We start from the raw sequence: 21,538 nt of genomic DNA, 5'->3' as shown, positions 1-21,538 counted from the left end.
ACCTATGCATCCCATTCAGATGTGTTCACAGTAGCTTCTGACAAGAAAAAAGGATAATGTTTAGCAGAAACCAACCAGGGGAACACAGAAGAGCTGAAAAGTGATAAATTTTTCAGTTTAGTAATTCACAGGCAAAACACATGCAGTATACATTGAACTGAAAAAGAAAGGGCATTTCCAGGGTATTATTAAAGCAGAGAACCTGCTACAGAAATAATCATTTGAATCGCCTCAACGTGCTGTTTTTGTCCAAAGCAATCTGCTTGCTTTCTTTTCAGCTGTTTAGTCCCTAGTTTTAATCTTTTTTTTTTTTTCTTTTCATTCTTGTCACTTTTGAATGAAAAATGCCTTCTCAAAACTGAAATGCAGTTTCATTTAGAAATGTGGAAATGAAACATACTTTAATGTGGAAAATATTCATAGCAAATGTTTTGATTTTTTTTTTTTGTGTCCTTATTCCTTCTGCCTCATTTTTCTCAACCAGAGTGCTAATCTAAGAACAAATTTATTCTTCTTCGTGAGGACCACTTTTTTTAAAGGGGTTAGATTTCTCAGTTTCTGTGGAAACAGTTCAGGTGTACAAATAGCTGTGGTAATGCCGTCAATGCCACGCGCATGTGTGCAAGCCTTCTAGACTGACCCAGCTAGTAAGTATACGTATCCAGATCTATGGAAAAAAAGCTTATATTTAGGTAGATTTTGTTTGTTTGTTTGTTTTTAATCTCTGAGTCAGGTCAAAACAATTGTTCTTTACATTGACTTCCATGTCATCTGAGAGGCTGGTGAACCAGATTTTTTGGTTTTTTCTTTTAAATGCTACCACAAAAAAAAAAGAATTGCTTCTTGTTTATTCTGATCAGCTGTGTCTGCACTCTCAGTTATTTCTAGCTTATCTGCTCTGGGAAGAGAAAAACCAATAACAGGGCAATGCTTGCTTTAACATTGGGTATTATGTCTTATGCTATGAGAGGGATTTGTGAACAATATGGGGAAGAAGGTCATACAGCAGTAGTTGTGCTTTAGGAATAATCCAAAAAACCCCAATGAAAAGTAAGTAAACGAACATAAATGTTACCTTACCTAAGAGGAAGCCCATGCTAGTTCATTGATTCAGGCAAATTTGACCAGAACGAACAGAACTGGCAAATAAAGATCTGTTTCTATTTGTTCATCAACTGTTTTTTTAAAGTTCATGAAATATCAAAATCAGCTTAGTGCTACGCTACTTATTAACAGAGGAGAACATTACGGAGTCTAAAGTGTACCAAGCACCTTAAATTTATACTGTGATTTAGAAGCAGTCATCTGGTAAAAGTCCGCATGTCCAGTTCAGAACATGAGTTTGCTTGGAAGACTCAGCATGAATAGAGAGAAGGATGTAAAGCCTTGTTAAAAAAGCAATGGAAACAACTCTGGATGCTTTGAACATGTGGGAGATGTGTTGACATAAACAAAATTTTGTATACTTACTTGTGGTTTGAGATGTATGATAACTTTCCACTCAATAAGTTTGCTGTGCAGAATATAAACTGTAGGCAATCCGATCAAATTCCTGCTTTTCAATATTAAGTTCTTCTAATCTATTCCTCATCTTCAAATGTTTATGCCACTTCAGAAAGAAGCCACAGTACTCAGAAGTAAACAGTGACAGTGGGGCTGCAACTCAGACTTTCCCTTTGGAGAGAGATGAAAGTGTCTTCTCTTTGAGTTAGGTGGATGCAATGAAGTGCCTGGGTACAACTGGATCTTGACATATCACCAAGATTTGTTTTTTCCTTCATGTGCCTTCCAACCTTCCAGCATCAAGGATTTGCCAGGAAACTGGCACTGTGGAGTTAGTTATTGCAAGGACCAGTCAATCAGGAACAAACTCTATTCCCTTTATGAGGGCTGAAGGTCTGCCAGCCCGGCTGAAGAGCATTTACACCAATGCACGCAGAGTGGGCAATAAGAAGGAGGAATTGGAAGCTGTTGTAGGGCTGAAACGGTGTGACCAGCAGGTCCAGGGAGGTTATTCTCTCTCTGTACTCGGCACTGGTGAGACTGCACTTTGAGTACTGTGTTCAGTTCTGGGCCCCTCACCACAAGGATGTTGAGGCTCTGGAGTGTGTCCAGAGAAGAGCAATGAGGCTGGTGAAGGGGCTGGAGAACAAGTGTTATGAGGAGTGGCTGAGAGAGCTGGGGTTGTTTAGCCTGGAGAAGAGGAGGCTGAGGGGAGACCTTATTACTCTCTACAACTACCTGAAAGGAGGTTATGGAGAGGAGGGAGCTGGGCTCTGTTCCCAAGTGACAGGGGACAGGACAAGGAGGAATGGTCTGAAGCTCCACCAGGGGAGGCTCAAGCTGGACATCAGGAAAAAAATTTTCACGGAAAGGGTCATTGGGCATTGGCAGAGGCTGCTCAGGGAGGTGGTTGAGTCACTTTCCCTGGAGGTGTTTAAGGGACGGGTGGACGAGGTGCTGAGGGTCATGGTTTAGGAAGTGTTAGGAATGGTCGGACTCGATGACCCAGTGGGTCCCTTCCAACCTAGTGATTCTATGATTCCATGGTTCTATAATTTATGTTGGATTTTCTTTCCTTTCATTTCTGAGAGGGAAAACCCTGAATGCCCAAATGCCCAAGCTTTTTAGGGCTGTGTGTCTTGCTAGTTTTGCTCTTCCTAGATTTGATATGCTGTTGCAGACCAACCTGAGAGCATCCTTGCGTTTCTGACAAGGAGCCAGAGCCCTCAGCTGTTTTTCACATTGGCAGGAACTGAGTAACTTGTAGAGAAAGTGAAGTGCTTGTTCTCGCTTACATGATTCATTATTTTTCCCAATCATTATGAATTGAAATAAGCCATCTGTTATAATAACAGACTGCCTTGCACTAGGGAGCATGGCTTTAACTAGGAATAGAAACAAATGTCACATAAAAGAGTTTTGGGACCCACATATACACCAATATTGGACAGTGAAATAGTAGCAGCAATGGGTATGTACGTAAGACTGGTTTTGTAAGGATATTGACTGTTGCTTTCAAAGTGAAACACAGTAGGCCAATGCCATTTAAATTGATAAAAACAATCTATATACTTGAATAAATTTTATTCACTGTCCCTCAATGTTAAATCTACTTATTGTTACACTAAGAAAGCAAGCCAATCTTAAACTGGATACCAAGTATGTTTTTATTTATAATTTTTAATAAGTATTAATTTCCAAAACAGATTAACAAAAAACTGAAGAACACTAAAAATCTCTAAACCCAACAGGTTTTATTCAATTACCCATTAAATGTAATCTATAAAACAAATTGCCATGTCTGTGGGAACAGATCTTAGCTCTCCCGCAGATCTCAGTTGGATGGTTATTCTTTGGGCTTTTTGTCATGCTGCCTTGACTGTTCTTTGAAAGGTGTATACTTGACACTAAAATATGCCTAAGAATTTTATCACAGTTGTACTTTTTCTCACTTCTTACAAATATTTATATAATCATACTTTATAAGGAAAAAAATCTAAAATATGTTCCAAGATGCGCTTTTCGCAAATTCCATTAGGTGATGCAATACCGTACCTTGCTGTATACCAATTGCTATTTTCCTATTGTTTCATCATGTCTATTTTCATATTTATTCTTCCAAATTTAGTACAATTTCCGTAGGTCAGAATCAGCATTTCTTCTGTGTTCATGAAGTATCTTAAGTGGAGAGACCAACAACAACTTAAAGGTCTATTTCAATACAGTAACAGAGAATTCTGTGAGATCTCATCCAATAAAATATGCAGTGATTGTAAATTAAGCTCCCTACTAAATACTCTCTGGATACCTGGTGTCTCAGGATTTTATTTTTAGCTTTGTGTGAGGATTTCATGCACCCAATAGACGTCATGGTGCAGCTGGGTCAAAAGATGCACCACTACAGGCAAACAGTCCAAACCAGGCCTGCAAGGGTCAAATGGGTACAACCTGAATTTTAAATCTTGTACGTAAGATATTGTAGTCAGGTTCAAGAAGATGGGGTCCTATTGAAGATTTGAGGGAAGACCTTTTTTAACTTTTTTTTCCTTTAAAAAGTGGCCAGTAGAGCATTAGAAAAGGAGGTATTGGAGTCATTTCCCTCCTCTGGCTAAAGGAATTTTAATCTATACTTTTCCCTCTCTTTTGTGAAATAAGATGAAAACTGAAAAAGAAACTTACAACTGCAGGTATTTTATGAAATGTAAATATTCCTTAAGTGATTTACAAATGATTACAGTAAAATTCTGCTTCAGAGCCAGTGAGTGCCAAGACTGTTATATTTTCTCTCTTATATCTGGATTTGTCATTCAAATCAACAAGATTTTTTACCTTGAATTCACTGGGGAAAAAAAACCCCAATTGTTTGTCTTCCCTAGTACCTTTAGTTTTGGGAATTCTTTTGAATAATGTATTTCTGTTAATAGTTCTGGTTTGTTTTTCTTATCAAGCAACTGATGACAAAAATATTTCAGTAGTAGGAGGTAGGCTTTATCGTAAAGTACAGCTGGAATCTGGATATTGTACTCTGGGAGAGATTGTACTACAATATAAAGAATAGCTCTGGATCCTTATCAAGATATGCTAGATCTTATTGTAAGCTTCTGAAAAACTACCAATATTTATTTGCCAAGTGAGACCGAGGTCTGCATTGGACCTGGTGAAATTCCACTGATCAGCAGCTCACTTCAATCAGGATCTGTCTTAACATCTTAACATCTCTGGTGTGGTCAACCCATTTTTTGTGTTCTAGATTAAGAACATGGGTATCTGCGCAGCTCTTGCTAGCAGGTGCTTTATGTAATGTTGCATTAGAGATGCTCTCTAATGTTTATTCTAAAGGTGAAACAGCCTCAGAGGGGTTATGGGAGTTTCTCAGGCCTCACAGGCTAAAGTATGGTCTGTGAACTTGACACGACAGTCCTCTCAATGGCAGTAACAGTTTTTGCAACTCTTGTCCCTAGCTATTCTTTGTTATTTTGTTGTATTTATTAAATCCATCTGCTATGTAGCCCCTAATTCAATCATATACCTTTATAATAGACCAAGATGAAGGATCCACTGCATATGAGAGAGGGAAAGAAATACCTGTGGTTTCATGGGTTTTCTTTGTTTGCAGAAGGGGTAGAAATATTTTTAATGAACAATCAGGCATATGGACATTCAGAAAGGGATGCATGAACCTAAGATTTTATTTAATACAAGGAAATATGAAGATGGACTTAGTTAATTTTAAAAAAAATACTTAAGATGTAGCAGCCAGTTCATAAAACTAAAATTCTTACCTGAAAAGATTGCAATGTAATTTTAAGTGTGAAATGACCCGAGGAATCATAGAACAGTTAGGGTTGGAAGAGATCTTAAAGCTCATCTGGTTCCACATCCCCCCTTCCATGGGCAGAGACACGTCCCACTGGCTCAGGCTGCCCAAGGTCCATCCAACCTGGCCTTGAACACCTCCAGGGATGGGGCAGCCACAGCTTCCCTGGGCAACCTGTGCCAGTGCCTCACCACTCTCATGGTGAAGAAATTCCTCCTTTTGTCTAGTCCAAATCTGCCCCTCTCCAGTTTATACCCATTCTTGCTGGTCCTATCACTATGAGCCTTTACAAATAGTCCCTCCCCACATTTCCTGTAGCCCCTTCAGGTACTGGAAGGTCATTATTAATGTCTCCTCTGGGCCTTCTCTTCTCCAGACTGAACAACCCCAACTCTCTCAGCCCGTCCTCGTAAGGAAGGTGCTCCAGCCTTCTGATCATCTTTGTAGCCCATCCTCTGGACCCTTCCAACAGCTTCATCTCCCACTTACACTGAGGATTCCATGAAAACTAGTAGGCACACGTTAGCACAATATGATCAGATTGTTATTTCAGAAGGGCACACTTGAAAAATATTTTTCATTCACTACATAATATCTGCAAAGATTCACGTCACAATTCTGATCCATAGGTATTTCTTTCTGTTTTGCTGAATCAAACCCTGTAACCCAAAATTGAGTTATAGAGCAGGTATGTTTATTTCCAGTGCTGGGGTGCAAAGGGGTTCTCCTCCTAGCTTGCACACTGTATGACTTAACAAACAGCTACTTACAGTGTAAAGACATACATAGTTATAAATACCTACTATGTATTCATAACTGTTCCCTCCGTTTATTATAATTAGTTCTGGAAGGTTTGCTCCAGTCTTGTGCCTGCATACTGCCTCCTGGTGGTCATGGGCTGGGATCTTAGGGATGAAGTAAGAGGTCTTCCTCGGGATAAATTTTTTTCTCCTTGAACTGTGTGCAGGCACAGTCCCTTTTGGTTGTTTTCAAACTACTGAACCAAGTGCAGCCAACTTTCTGCATTCCAATGTCTGCTTATCAGTAAGCTTCTGCTAGGTGACTCTCTCTTGTTATCAACTTCCAAGGTCTCCAAGGCTGTCTCTGACAAGCAGTGCAAGTTCCCGTGAACCTTCCCAACCCCCCTGTCTGCTTTGGCTCATCATATCCTACTAAATTTTAGGCTGATAAATCAGCTAATGGACATGTTTTTTAATGCTCTAGTTGGAAATGGGAAATAGTAATTTACAAATGCGGTGAAAGGATGAGATATACAAGATTCTTGAATATCTGTTGAAAAGAACTTGTGGATACATAAACAGATGATATTTTCCCTTGAAAAGTATTTGTTATCTGCATATTAAATACCCCCATGTTAATTTGACAAATGCGCATATGCATACATATAGTTGTATATAAATCCTTAAAGGAAAGATTGAAAACCACTTACTCAGAGCATGCACAAAACCAAAATGATCTCAGACTTGGATGGTAACCCATCTAATAAATGGCAAGCTGGTCTTCAGGACCCGTAACCAAATTCTGGTCCTGAGACTGAAAGCAGACTATGGGGGTCAATTGCCCGCATTGAAGCGTTTTCTTCAAATACTGCTAAGATTTGGTAACCTCAAAATATGTGAGAGTTATCCCGTAAGTTTGAACAACTATCCGCACGTGCACACATTGCCTGTCCTCTGGACTCACCTAAATTAATGTAAATGCCTGGAATGGAAAGGATACCTTAACAGGGCATTGCTGTTGTACCTCTTTGTTAGCTATCACGCTATTATATTAGACGTTCATCTTTTATCCTTGTTCAGCTCCAGTAATAATGTGTCATCTAAGACTTCTGACTTTTAATTAGAAATCGTACTGCTGTTCTTCACCTCGCTCTGTTACACCCTGCTGTGACTTTTCTGTCAGTCTGCTCTTCCCTGTGATATGATACAAGGTGGGGGAGCACTGGGGTTAATGCAATTATTTACATATGGTAATGCAGTGTATAGCACTGAATTAATAAAAGAGTTTACAGCATTTCAGAGCTAAGAAGCAATTAGGTACTATCTCATCGCTGATCCTCCAACTGAAGTATGCTACATTTAACTTTCAAACATTGATTCTAGCACAAATGCAATGTCACTTTTTTCTTAAGAACAATGTGCAATCGGACTGGATTTGGAGGGATTGGAATATGGTAGACATAAAAAAAATTCCTTTAGAGCAGTCTCTGTGAATTTCATGGCTTTTTTTATGAAATCAGGCATATGAAATTATCTCCCCTTATACCTTCACCCCTTTTTCTTTGTCACATTTCTCCAAAGTAGTCATGGTACTAAAAAAAAAGGAAATAATAATGTATGTTTTTATCCTTTTGAAAAGAATTGCAAGTATTAAGTGTTGACTGCTATCTTTATGGAGAATCCAGACGTAGTGAAGTTATAGAGAAAATTTAGTTGACGCGCAGGAGGCCAGAATGCCACCCCCAGGGGTGCCTGATTGCCAGATAAATCTGGTTCCTGCTGTCCAAATATCACTGTTGTCTCTGATAGGTAACATTGGTCAGTGAAAAGGCGAGACACTGAAATAACCAGAGCTGACTGAAAGAGCCAGATCCTTAGCTCATGCAGAATGGTGTCACTCTGAGAGCAATTATACAGTGATGATTTTTACCAGCCGAAGAACTAGATATGTGATTTTGCATATACAATAGACATGTTGTTTTCTTTATATTTATGGCTATAACTTTGAGGAAACATTGATTAGGAATATAAATATTTATGCGTAGTAATGATTTCAGCAAGCAATTACATTCATTATTTAAATATTTTCATAATTGCTCGGCTCCTAAAACTAAGCACTGAAAATGAACATCTGATAATATTATACTATTATTCCTAATAACATCTCATCCACAGACAAATTAATGTTCTTTCTGATACTGTTAATTTAAAGTCTATCTGGTTGTAACTGCAAACATAAAGGCATAACACCTCATGGAAGGTGGTAATGGAAGGAAATGAATCCCAGAGCTTAGAGAATGTTCTTATCAGTTACCAACACCAGGTGATACAGAAAAAAAATAGATAGGAGAAGCAGCCAGTAGTTTTTAGTTGTCTTTTATGGCTGTTTTCAAAATGCAGGGGCATACGTGGATAGAAACACGTTCTTTGACAGAGTTTGTATTAACGGTAATGTTTTACTAAGTATGCAAAAGAATAAAATGGAAAAATTAGTTCTCACTTTATGAGTCTAAATGACAGCATCTCAGTATGATGAACCAATTTGAGGTCAGGACGAAATTTACTCCAACTTAGATATCATCAGGAAACATCAGGAGCAATTCAATCCCCTGCTGTCTCTCAGCTGGCTGATTCTGCTTCCAAATGACTAAGAGTACCAGGCAGATTCTTAAAGCAGCAAAAAGTTCAAGATTATTGTCTCAAGCCATCCTAGGGACTTTTCTGTCTCACATATAAGATAGATTCTGCCTCGCCAGTTTATTCAAGCTCAAATTGGGACTAAGAGATTAGTGCTAATAAAGGGAACATCCATTAGAAAGCCTTGTCACAGTTGCACTGGTGTCACAGAGGAGTAGGGCTGTGGCACTGGTTTAACAAATCTGCAAGACCATTTTTTTTGCAAATTTAGGAACGTATCAAGAATGCCCCATTTGCCCACTTAGCTGCAAGTGGCTCTCTGCAACGAGAAAAGTGATGCTGCTCCTGGACAATGGATGAAAGGTGTCGAGGTAGAGTTCCTTGACAAGTCCTTATGTATTGCATCAGGTTTCTAGTTTTTTTGCACACTGGGATTTGAGTATATGTTAACTGTAATGGATTTTCCCCCAAAATATAATTTCTTCTTCTTGAGCTCGATTGTGCTATGTCTTAGATTAAAAAATATCGAAACTGTAGTAATGACAGAATGAACATTGCCAATTTAGACCTGAATGAGTATTGCCCTGAAAAGAGTCTAAAGCAAAAAAAATGTTATACTAAGTTCAGAAACCTGTCAGAAAGATGTTGGAATGTGCATTAGTCCTTAGCAGAAATTACTGCAGAGTTTATCCATCATGGTCGAGTCCAGGGGTGCCGAAGTCACAAGAATTTATGGAAAGGGGAGAAGGGACCCATAGACATGTATGAGCAGAGGCAGAGATCCATTTTTCAGTGGAGGAAATACCATCAATTAAACTAAGAAAACAACCAATAAACAAAGCCAGGCAGTGACAGCTATTAAGGTTCTGAATCATTACTGCTCTGAACGCAGAATAGCTAAGCGGTATTATTTAGTATGTAGAATAAGCAATAGATAAGTATTTGTGAGTTTTATCAGTGGTAATGCACTGAGGAATAATGTCCTGGTTCTGAGCCATGTAAAGATGTGACAGGAGACACTGAATGAAACCTCACCCCAAATGAAATTAATGGGACTTCTACTATTGATTTCAGTTGAATGAGGAGTTAATGCCTCATTCCCACCAAGAACCTTACACTCTAACTCCTCAGCAGTCTGATACTGTCTCTCATTAGAGAACATATTGTCACATTTGTATAGGTTGACCACTCTCTCCTTATGGTAAAGTAAAATGGTATGAGTGCTGAAAAACATGAGGCATTCTTGTCTATTAAGCAGTTTTTAAGGACTACTGAGCTAAAGCTAGGCAAAAGAATTTATCTACAACCTGGCTGCACTGAAAAATTCAATCACCTGCTCTAAAAGTTGTTACAACCATGCACCTCCTTCTCTCTTTATCTCAGATTCGTAAATGCAATGAAACCTTCCACAGTTTATTCTGAGAAAGGAGGATTACTATAATTTTATAGGGGTGTAATCGCTCTGTAATAGCTAATAATGATGCATCTGTAATATCATAAGCATGGTGTTATAAAATCCAATGAAAACAATTTGATCCTCTGTTATATCTCAGAAAGTTTTTCTGAAACGCTATGAGGTTCAGTCATCCATGCAGACAGATGCTATTTTACATTTGGTAATGTAGTGAAGAAGATAGCTTATCTAATCCTTTGTAGACGTGATCAGTTGTTTTAGAAGGTCTGTCAAAACAAAAACAGTATAAAAGCTACCTATGACTTTGACGTAAAAAGATAAGATAAAGAATGAGAAGACAACTGAATTGGGAAAGCAGACCTCCTTGAAAAACTGATGGCACTTACACATCTGCCTGTCTTTTGTGCTAGCAACTCCTCTGCTTTAAACCTCGGCACTGCAATTTGATGTCCTGAGCCCCACTGCCAGTAATCAGCTTCTATGCAATGCGCTGTATGTTCAGGGCTTAGGGTACACTATTAAGGACAGCATTAAAGAAAAGTTTTCATTAGGAAAATGAATTGATACGCATTTTCTAACAACTAAACTTTTTTTGAAAGATGCATTTCTTTATGGAAAATGTCACCTATTCAGTGCACTGCTAATGGCTTCCCTGCTGAAAGCGCTGTTGGCTGTTGTGTTGAAATGGACGCACCTCAAAATCCGCCTGGTAAATCTTTTTTTTGCACAGCAGTTTGTTTTGTATTACTTTCCCACATATACAGAATCTATAGCCAGCTGCTGCAGATACATATTTCTTGGGATCTGGAAGGTCCCCCTACCGCAGCTCCAAGTCAGTTTGCATAAGTGAACCTCCAGAACCTCAAGGCTCAACTCTTCTACGGGGAATGATTTCATCCCTGTTACTGGTTTGTTTGGGTTTTTTTTTTTGCTGTTGTGCTTTTGTCTTGTCTCTTGAGGGGCAGAGTAGCTCCTCGCTAACAGTCCCACAGAAAAGAATGAATTATTTTTTCACATAAAATCTATAGGCAGCATTGCTCAATTTGAATGTAATTATGATCTAGCTTATCCTGCAATAGTTGGTCTCGGTAGGGGGTGGCATACACGGCATAACGAGAAACTCTGCCTATGGAAAATGAGACACATTCCTTTCAGACACATTTCACATCCTTCTGTTGATGTTGTGTAGTTTTGTTCAGAAAAGGCTTATGGGTTGTTAGGTTTTGTTGGTTTTTTGTTTTGGGGTTTTTTTTTTGTCTTTATTATCCTTTGCTGGCAGCCAAAAATAATGTTCAGCCCTGAAACACAGCGGGAACTCAGAAACAAAAAGTGAGGGAAAGAAGGACTGCGAAGGAAAAAAAAGATTGAGGAGATTGTATTGTGTAGAGCGAACTTGGAAAGGGCTGGTGTGAACTAAGCATGGTCAAGGCTGCTGTGTGACAGGGACTGAAAGGACAAACGTATTGTGCTGTGTGTGCTACCTGGATCAGCCCCTCCTGATGGAGTGGGATGGGACTGGAAACACAGAGACTGTTACTGCGGTCTCACGTCTATGGGAATGGCATTAGGAAAATGTCATATGCTGTTTAAATTATGCCCTGCCTGCAAAATCTCTTACTCTCTGAAGACTTCTAAGGATGGGGGAAAGACTATATAGCCTTCACAGGCATTAAAGGACAGCTGTAGATCTAGGCTATGTTTTCTCCTTTGCCCTGGGGAAATATCCAATTGACTGTGGATAATAACCATGCTACAGACCGAAATTTCTCATAAATCATACTGTGAGTTAAGTGCACTCTTCTTCCTCTGAAATCACCTTCTAAAACCCTATTTCCTTGGGGGATCCTGTTCTTCCCACAGCCACTGCAAACACTAAGCAAAAACAAGGTGCCAAGTCTGGCAACCATGACCGTGCTGCCCTTAGGAAGATAGGCAGGGAGCAGAGGCATATTTCGCTAGAGATGACTCTTCCCTCTGCCAGAGAAGTCACATACTTGATGTGCTGTTCCACTTTCTGAGCAGGTGTCCCGCTGTCTCTAGAAAGCAGCCATCTCTTACTTTGATTGAAAGATGAGAGTTTTAAAATATTTCTTCTCTTCACAATGTGGTGGCTTTGCTTGTCACATACAGGCTTATTTCATCTATTCACTGGCTCAAAATATTTATTTCAGGTAGGTGTTTTATAAACTGCTCCCTAGAAGCTTTTCATATAATGCCGTATCTTTGAGCATCAGAAGAACAATTCTGTCCTCCTACAAAATTTTCAACTGTGAGACTTCCCAGCTCCTGCACAAAATGATATCCTCTTTATAAAACATCATCTTATTACACAACCTCTTCTGAATCCATTTTCCAGTACTGTAAATTCAAGTGGAAAATTAACGTCAGACTTTACCTATTAAATTAATTTAAACTGGCTGAGATTACCACTCTGGTGGTAGGGCTGTCTTTAAATTCCACCTTCTCCATGTCTTCCCTCTTAGCTGAACTTGACGGAGAATTTGTCATATGGGTTTCTTTTTTTCCAGGGCAGTCTGAACACTGGGTTGATATCAGTCTCAGCAGTTTGCACACTATGCAGTTGAAGGACAAGATTCAGTGTTTGAAAGCAGGCTGGTCATGGTTTTGCTCTGTGTTTTGCCTTCACTTGCCATTCAAGAAAGATATAGAGATCCTATACATTCCACTGCTGCATATCTGCTGCAGCAGATGTTATACTTTTCCAGTGTGATGCCTGTTTGCAGGCTACTTAATCCTGTACTTCAAATCAACGAATGCAAGTAATACTTTGGCTTTACGTAGAATCATAGAATGGTTTAGGTTGGAATGGACCTCTACTAGTCTAATGCCCCTGCAACGAGCAGGGATATCTCCAAGCACATCAGATTGCTCAGAACCCCATCCAACCTGACCCTGAATGTTTTGGGGATGGGTCTTCTACCATCTCTCTGACGGAGCTTTGGTTAGTGAGTTTATTTCATAAACTCGGAGCGTTCCTGAACATAGGCAGCTACACATCTTCAGGCTACTTATCTCTAAGTGATACATTTATTTATTTTCATACTGCAACACCAAAGACATCTTATAGAGGCTTTAACACAGAAGGTTCAGCTTGGTATGATTGAGAATGGTGCTTATCTGTCACACTTAAGTTCTTATTAAGATGGCCAATGACAATAGTTAGAGTTGACATTCTTAAGGTTTTTTATGTCCTTGCTTAAGCCTGATGGTGATGTTCCTGTCTCTCCCCCTATTACTTTTTTTGAGAAATACTTGTAGCCTATATCCAAATGCCTTTCCTATCCTCTTCTTCTACGTTTAAAAGGGCTTCGTAAACTTCACGTCAGGTATAAAGTTATGTGCTTTCCATATCTGCATTCCTGCATAAGTGAAAAATATTAAGGAGGGGAAAATTGAATAAAACTCAGAATGATCAAGAAATAGTGTTCTCCAAGCAGTATCTCCAATTATTCATTCACTTTTAATTGTTTTTCATCTTTCTTGACAGCTTGTAAAATGAAGTTCTTCAGATGATGCAGCTTTTTTCCACATTTACGCTTCATCTGTTTTAGAAAATTATACATTGCAGAACAGAATATTTGCTAGTTAGCAAGAATAATCATTTATCTTGCTGTAATTTCACGTCATTACCCATTAGTCAGTAACAATGAATGGAAATGTAATTTTCTTTGCAATAAAACTAATTAATAGCACCTCATTATCTGCTGTTCAGATACCTCTAAAAGCAAAACTTGAGACATTTTTAGTAAGAGGACTACTAAAAGAAAGATCATATGATGTTAAGAATGGTATTTGAGTGTATGAAAAATATCACTGGAAACTAACTTTAGAACTGCTATTTCATTTAGGAAATAATTAAAAAGAAACTGTTTCCCCTTTTAGGTATCCCAAATGTATTTCTTCTGGAGAATTAGCAGACTAGTTTTAGCCAATCATAATAGCACACTATGTCAGCAAAAGGAGGACATAGGTTTACGATTTCTCTACAATGGCACATGGCTCCACCTTTGAAATGGAGCACATTTTCTTAGCAATATATGTCAGTGCTTCCTCTGTTGCATCATCAAAATCAATCTTGTACAGAATTGCCTGAGAAACTTCTGAAAGGTTTTATGACTAATTCCCTCTCACTTCTAAAACAGAAACATCGTAAGTATACTAATAATATCAGGTGAGTGGGTTCCAAGAGATCTCGTAAACTTCTTATATTTTTCATTTTCTTATTCATCAGTTTGTTTCCTGATGATTTTGTAATATTCCAAACTTCCCCAGATCCAGAAAACTGCAATAAAAACTTAATAGCCTAAAAAAAAAAAAGGGAAAAAACAGCCAGAAAAATGTGTTTCATTCCTGAATGGAAACTATATTCACCACACTACTCAGCCTATAGCAACAGAACAAAACTGAGAACCTGGAAGTAGGTTGCTGGTCATTGACAACCATCCTTTGAGTGACTTAATTACAACTAGTGACATATTTCATCTTAACGCAAAGCCTATCAAGAATCAGTCTAGCCTAGTAGCACTGCTTATCTCTAAGGTTATATAGAATGATAGAATGAATCATAGAATGGTTTGGGTTAGAAGGGACATTAGATTAATCATCTAGATGCAATCCCCCTGCCATGGACAGGGCCACGTGCCACTGGATCAGGCTGCTCAAGGCGCCATCCAACCTGGCCTTGAATATTTCCAGGAAGGGGGGCATCCACAACTTCCTTGGGCAACCTGTTCTAGTGTTTCACCACCCTCCTCATGAAGAATTTCTTCCAAATGTCAAGTCTAAATCTTCCACCCCTCCAATTTCTAGTCATTCCCTCCTCATCCTATCACTACATGCCCTTGTAAGTTGTCCCTCCCCAGCTTTCTTGTAGGCCCACTTCAGGTACTGGAAGACTGGTATAAGGTGTCCTTGAAGCCTTCTTTTCCCTAGGCTGAACAACCCAAATTCTCTCAGCCTGTCCTCACACTAGAGGTGCTCCAGCCCTTTGATCATCTTTGTAGCCCTCCTCCTGACCTGTTCCAACAATTCCATATCTTTCTTATGTTGAGGATTCCAGAACTGGGCACAATGCTTCAAGTGGGGTCTCGCAAGAATGGAGTAGAGGGGGAGAATTACCTCCCTCACCCTGCTGGCCACGCTTCTCTTGATGCAGCCCAGGACACGGTTGGCCTTCTGGTCTATGAGCGCACATTGCCGGCTCATGTTGAGCTTCTCATCAATCAGGACCCCCAAGTCCCTCTCTGCAGGGCAGCTCTCAATCACATCATCCCCCATCCTGTATTGAAACCATGGATTACCCCAACCCAGGTAAATAAATTCCCTGTTCAAATAGCTTCTGTACTTTTGACAGCACCTTGGTGATAGTATATTACTTGTAAAAGAAAAAAGGGATGCCCGGTGTCACAGTCAAAGAGTGCATCTCACAATTCTGAGGGCTGCTTTCTGCCTCAGTAACCGTTACATGTAACGCAGGAAGGTTTTCAATATGTTGAGGATTCTAGAGCTGGCAGCTCTAAAGATCATAACATCGGAATTATCCTGGATGTTTGGTTTTTTATCCTGGATGCTTTGAAGGAATCATGGAAAAGTTCACAAATCTTTTGCCTAGCACTGAAGATTTATTTAAGAAACGGTGGAAACAGTCTGTGTGAGAGTGTCTTTTTTACAGTCTCATAATATGAATATATATGTGCTCCTATGTATGTAGACACAGAAGCAACTGTGGTTGTAACAATTTCCCCATATTGTATAGCCTTAAAAGCATTTTTGATTGTCATTTCTTTTTAAGCATCTGAGGAATAAGTATTTTTAAGGTCTGTGTTGCAGAAGCTGAATGTTACTTGCAGAAAGTCCACAGGAACAATAGCCACTTTCTCTTTTGTTGTAAAACAATGGAGTTCCATTAACTTCTATGGTATTTTGCCATGTCTACGAGAAGAGAATTCAGTGTAGTATTTTTCACACCTAAAGATTTTTAACGTTGTGCAAATGGGATTAATTTTTATGTTGTTTTCTCTTATTAACCTAAAGAAATCAGAAATAAGAGTGTTTCATATGACTTGACTGCCTGAAGATACCTAGATTAACTCCAAATCTAGGTGAAGCGTTCTTCTTAGTGGAAGGTCATGGAAATTTGGCTGTGCTGTTTTGGAGAGTTTACCTTTCTAATTCAGAGTAAATTTAAGTTTTTCCACACTTTACAGGAGCCTACTTACCCTGTCTGTAAATATTTCCAGGTGTCTAACAATGTGACATCCTGGATCTCCAAGATGTAGGATATTGTGGAGGCTGAATGTTTACGTGTCTTCAGGAGGAGACTAGACGGGTTCATGGTGGAATAAAAGTTTTATTGCTAAATACATCCAACTGACTTTCAGCTGAGGAAGCCTCAGAAGTACCTGCAGTGATAGTCTAGGAAAATACCACATATGCTTGTGACCTTAAACAAATACCTAAGTGTGTTCTTTTGGTCATCTCACAATTTCATTAGAGATGATGAGCTATTCAACACTTTCAATCTTCTAGTTTAGGGCATGTCATGTCAAGATTTCTGTTTTGCTTTGTTTTTCTTCTGTGATTCAGAATACTTTGCATGTAGTGTGTCTTAAAAGGTTTCCAGCAGAATTCAGTCCAAGAAACCATACTTCTTTGTATGACCATTGAAAAGGTGCTGCTACATAGCTGAATTCTGTAAGAGGTCAGTGGTGGGTAATGAACTCCATAAGAACTACATTCCTTAAACCATATCGAACCATCGTTCTTAGCAAAATGGTATAAAATTGTAACTATTAATTCAGAGACAAGCTGAGGAGCAGTCAGAAGTTTTGCACCGATTTATCATATTAAAGCACAGATATTGTATAATTAAAAAATCCAGTGAAAGTGGTAATTTATTTCTATAGCTATGCAACTGCTAATGCTAAGAATAGGTTGCAGAGACCCATGTTCTTGTCACTCAGCCTTAGAGGACCTGGACTATTTTATTTATGTTATGTTGCAGAACTTAAATATCTAATGTTCCATAAAATAGAAAATTAATGGAATTATATCATAGTTCTCAAATTAAGATCCCATATAAGAGTCCATGCACTTCTTGGCACTGCTCACTTATGTTTTACTAAATTCCCGTCAGATAGTTTGAACACCGAAGGTTATACTCAAATAAGGAAATGTATTGCAGTAACATGTTAGTTGCTTACAACTACCTAAAATTGTAGTTTCCAATTTCCTGACCTCTTAAATAAACTCCTATGTATGATTAGAAATACCTCATGCAACATTATCCTATGAAACATTTAGACACACTAGAAGAAATATCAAAGAAAAACTAAGTAATTCTGGCATTTAATCCACTGCAATTCACCTCTTTTCCATAAATTTTTATTAAAACAGACCATATTCAATTATATTCTGAGCTTTTGTTAAGACAAGCTCTTAATAAAGAAACAATATACTATTTAATTTCCTTCATTGTAGTCAGTGAACTACCTTACACGAATTGTTGTCATGTCAGTGATGAATCATAAGGATTTCTGTTCCCAAGGCAGGGTTTCCAGTATTGGTATTTTAGGTTACATCGCTTAAGTTATCTCTCCACAGCAGATATAAATTACTTCTGTCTGTGTGTTCTGTTATGACTCAAAGGGGCTGTAGTAATAAGTACTTTCATTGTCATCCAGGGGAACAAACTATTTTCCTAAATAAATGAAGATAATCCTCTTCTTCCTTCTCACAGTTTCATCATAGCCAGGGACTGAAAGTGCTCTGCTAGAGCCCACTTTTTTCCCGAGTTACTCAGAAACTCAAGCACAGGAAAGGAATTATACACAAAAAATACCCAGCAAGGCTTATAGCTTTCGTGAGGAAAGCTGAGATACGGATATACTTACTGCACATGGACGAACTCATCTTGTTGTGGGCCAATGCAAACATTTGCTAGCCACCTGCCACTAACAACTTCTAATAAAAATATCTACTTGAATATCGTTCGCTTTGAATGTACACAAAGTATTATTCATACAAACATGACACCTATAACACGTAGTAAGTTCTGGTTTAGACATGGCATTATTGAAACTTAAGTAGATGAACAAAGGCTAACAGAAATAAACAAAATAGACTGAATAATAACCTGGGACAAAACACTATATTTTGCTTGTAAAGGTTTATGTATTTATTCAAATAGTCTTGTAAACAAAACCCAGAAAACACAAATGCCCATAAGAATGCTAATGAATAGAAAATAAAAGGGACACAATTATGTTCAAATCAAACAACTGTTCAACATTCAAGTACAGATTGCAAATATTGTTTTGCAGAATTCAAACAACTTATCTCTTTTCTGCCACATTGTAATCAAAGAAACATGAAGCTTTCCTTGTGCTACGTGCTTGTAAGGATGCTGACCCATGATGTTCAAGGTGGGTAGCAAAGGATATTAGAGAAATGTCAACTTCAAGTTCATATGTTTATTTAATCCTTCCTTGCTACATGACAAAGGAAAAAATCTAAGGCATCTGTATAAGTTCCCAGTTTTTTATTTTATGAAACCTGTTTAGAAAATACAGTTTATAAACTAATTGTAATGCTTTTCCATTTAATGTTGTCTGACAAGGTAGATATTAACAAATGGTAGTCAGGAATTTGTAATCATTTATAAACCAGGACATCATTCTCTGTCCAGGTACCCACTGACAAAGTTCACCAGATCTTTATGCTCAGTATCCCACCCTGGTTGTTGTATACCAAATTTATATCTAGCTTACAATTTTTTTGTTTAATAACTTAGTAGCACATGTAACTCCTTCATCTGTAATTTTCTGATTGATGGGTTTTAATCTGTTCATTATACTAGAACTCAGAATTTCCCAAGCATGGTCTACTAAGAGCTCATCTGCAACTCCAGGTTAAAAATACTATTTATGTTTTATTTTGTCTTTTTTCCTACTGCTAAATGCAAGAAACCTGTTTCACTACAGATTCGCTACAGCAAACACAGATAAATGCTGTGTTGCTGTATATTTAATTTCATTTAAAAGAAACTTTATGACTACTTATAAATCTAAGCATGCAGAGACACGCGTAAGCAAAACATGCTGTAATGTTACGTATCTGCCAAGCTGTATTGCAATGAGTAGGTCACTTGCCAGAGTGAAGTTCTGGAAGGAATAAGCAGATGGTACGGTAGACAGAGCAGAAAGGAAGCTTTTGATCATGACTGTTCAATGTGTTACCCAGTGGAGCTGTGATTATGTTTCCTTTATAGCAAAGGAAGCCATTAAGTAATTTGCTTCACTCTTGTGTTATGTAAGTGGTTCCAGAGTCCAACAGCACTTTGGTGCCTCCGTCCAAAGGATGTTTAGAGTGTTTGTGTTTTGTTCATTAAAATTGGAGCAGGGTTTTCATTCTTTGTGTGTATTGTGCACCGTATATGTTCTGTGTAGTTTTGTAGGTTTTGCTGTGTAGAAACAGATAGTCCTGGCTTTAGGGTTTTAATTTGAAAAACTGGCAAATTGGAAATAATCCCTGTCATTGATCCCGCTAAATGATCATGTTTCCTGAATGATGCATACGGATGATATTCCTAAGGTATCTAGGAACCTTAATGCTTCCTTATGAATGATGTCAATGAAAGGAAATACCTTTTGCTGGATGGCAATGGGTTGATGAAAGTTTTGCTGCTCCCTGAGAAAGTCAGTCAAAGGAGAGAATCTGGTAATAATAGAGCATAACTCTAACTACTCAGCTATCGCTAAATATACACAGCAGACTCTGGAATATGATGGGTGTTCCTGAAATACTTGAAGGCAGTTTTTCTGTTCAGATGCTTGCAAAACTTTTTAGAATATGTAAGTTTGGAATTGGATTCTAAACGATGAGAAAGAATTGGTCAAATTCAGGTTGTGGGGCATAAGATTTTTCAGTTCTCATTGAGAGGTTATTTATATGAAAGTGGTCAGCTAGAGAAGGATTCAGGATGAAAAATAAAAGGCAAGACTTTTTTACAAAGAAACTCAATAATCTTCAAAAAGACCAAAAAACAAAGAAGGATGTTGCTTTGGATGATAGTCTTGGCAAAGAATATCAGCTAGTTTTATAATGACATAAATACACGTCTATTAGAACTACATAAAAAAAAACAAAAAAAAGAAAGAAAAGCAAAAGCCAGAATGGAAGGAGACTCATTCTTTAGAAACGGTACAAATGACAATGAGAAAATGTTCTACAAGTGCATTAAAAGCAAGAAGATTACAAGGTGAAGTATTTCATATAACAGGGAAGGAAAGCAAATAAATTCATAAAGAAGTTTAAATGTGACAAGCATTTAGATAATGCAAGAATAAGAGCAAAGGCCAGAACAAAGGGAAAACGTATACTTTTATTTTACCAGAGAAACATATTCACAACATAAGGGCGTGGAAATTTTACCCTTGAGTACTTATAAATGAGGCAAAGCAATTCCTCCTCAAATTTGAGAACTCTTGGAGAAAAGGAACAGGAAAATTGCAAAAGATTGTATGTCTAGATAGACCAAGATGACTTGGGAGAATACGTACAGGCCAACCTAATTTTGATTCCAGGAAAGACACAGGAAAAAAGAAAACATTATGAAACAATCAATTTGTGAGCAAAGAAAAAGAAGGTAATGAAGACAATGAAACTAGATCTGTCAAAAACAGTTATATCAAACCAAGCTAATTTTTTTCTTTGACAATGTAACTTGCCTACTGCATAATAAGGAGACATGAAATGTAATATATGCATACATTGATTTAGAAAAGCATTTCAATACTTTTCAGTGTCTGATTAGCAAAACAAGAACATACAAATTTGATGAATCCACCCTAATATTTTGGCTCTGGTTACACAGGACATCAAACGGGGAAAGGGGAACAATCACTTTGGAGAATGAGATTAAAACTCTGTTTTCAGCAGAGAGAGATGCGGAATCAGTCAGCTCAAATTTCAACCCACGTCCTACATTTCAGAAAGCAAAATGGAAAGATGAAAAATGTAGGACAAGCTGTTGGGATGCCTGTGGAAAACTTGGAGAAAATAAACTCTATAAATATGGCTTGAAAGGATTTAGTTGGGGTTTTGGTTGTAAGGTTTTATTTCCCCCCTCTGCAGTGCATGAGTAACAAGGTCTTGTGTAAAGACCAGGTGCTTAAGCTGCTCATGAAGCACTGAAATCATGTCAGACAGAGTGCCAGATCCAATCTTTGTAAAGTGATTGATGAGCTGGAGGAATTTGTCTATGACAAAAAAGGAAATAATAAGTTATTTAGGAAATACAAGCTATGAAGCTGAAGAACTTTAATATTAAGCTTAGGAAAAGAAAGTTTGAAACAGGATGAGATAACAGCCTTCTTGTGTACCATAAGTTGTAATAAAGTAGGGAAA

Source organism: Cuculus canorus, chromosome 6, assembly GCF_017976375.1.
Source record: "Cuculus canorus isolate bCucCan1 chromosome 6, bCucCan1.pri, whole genome shotgun sequence".
NCBI classification, from domain to species: domain Eukaryota; kingdom Metazoa; phylum Chordata; class Aves; order Cuculiformes; family Cuculidae; genus Cuculus; species Cuculus canorus.
Note: the sequence above shows the minus strand (reverse complement) of the source record.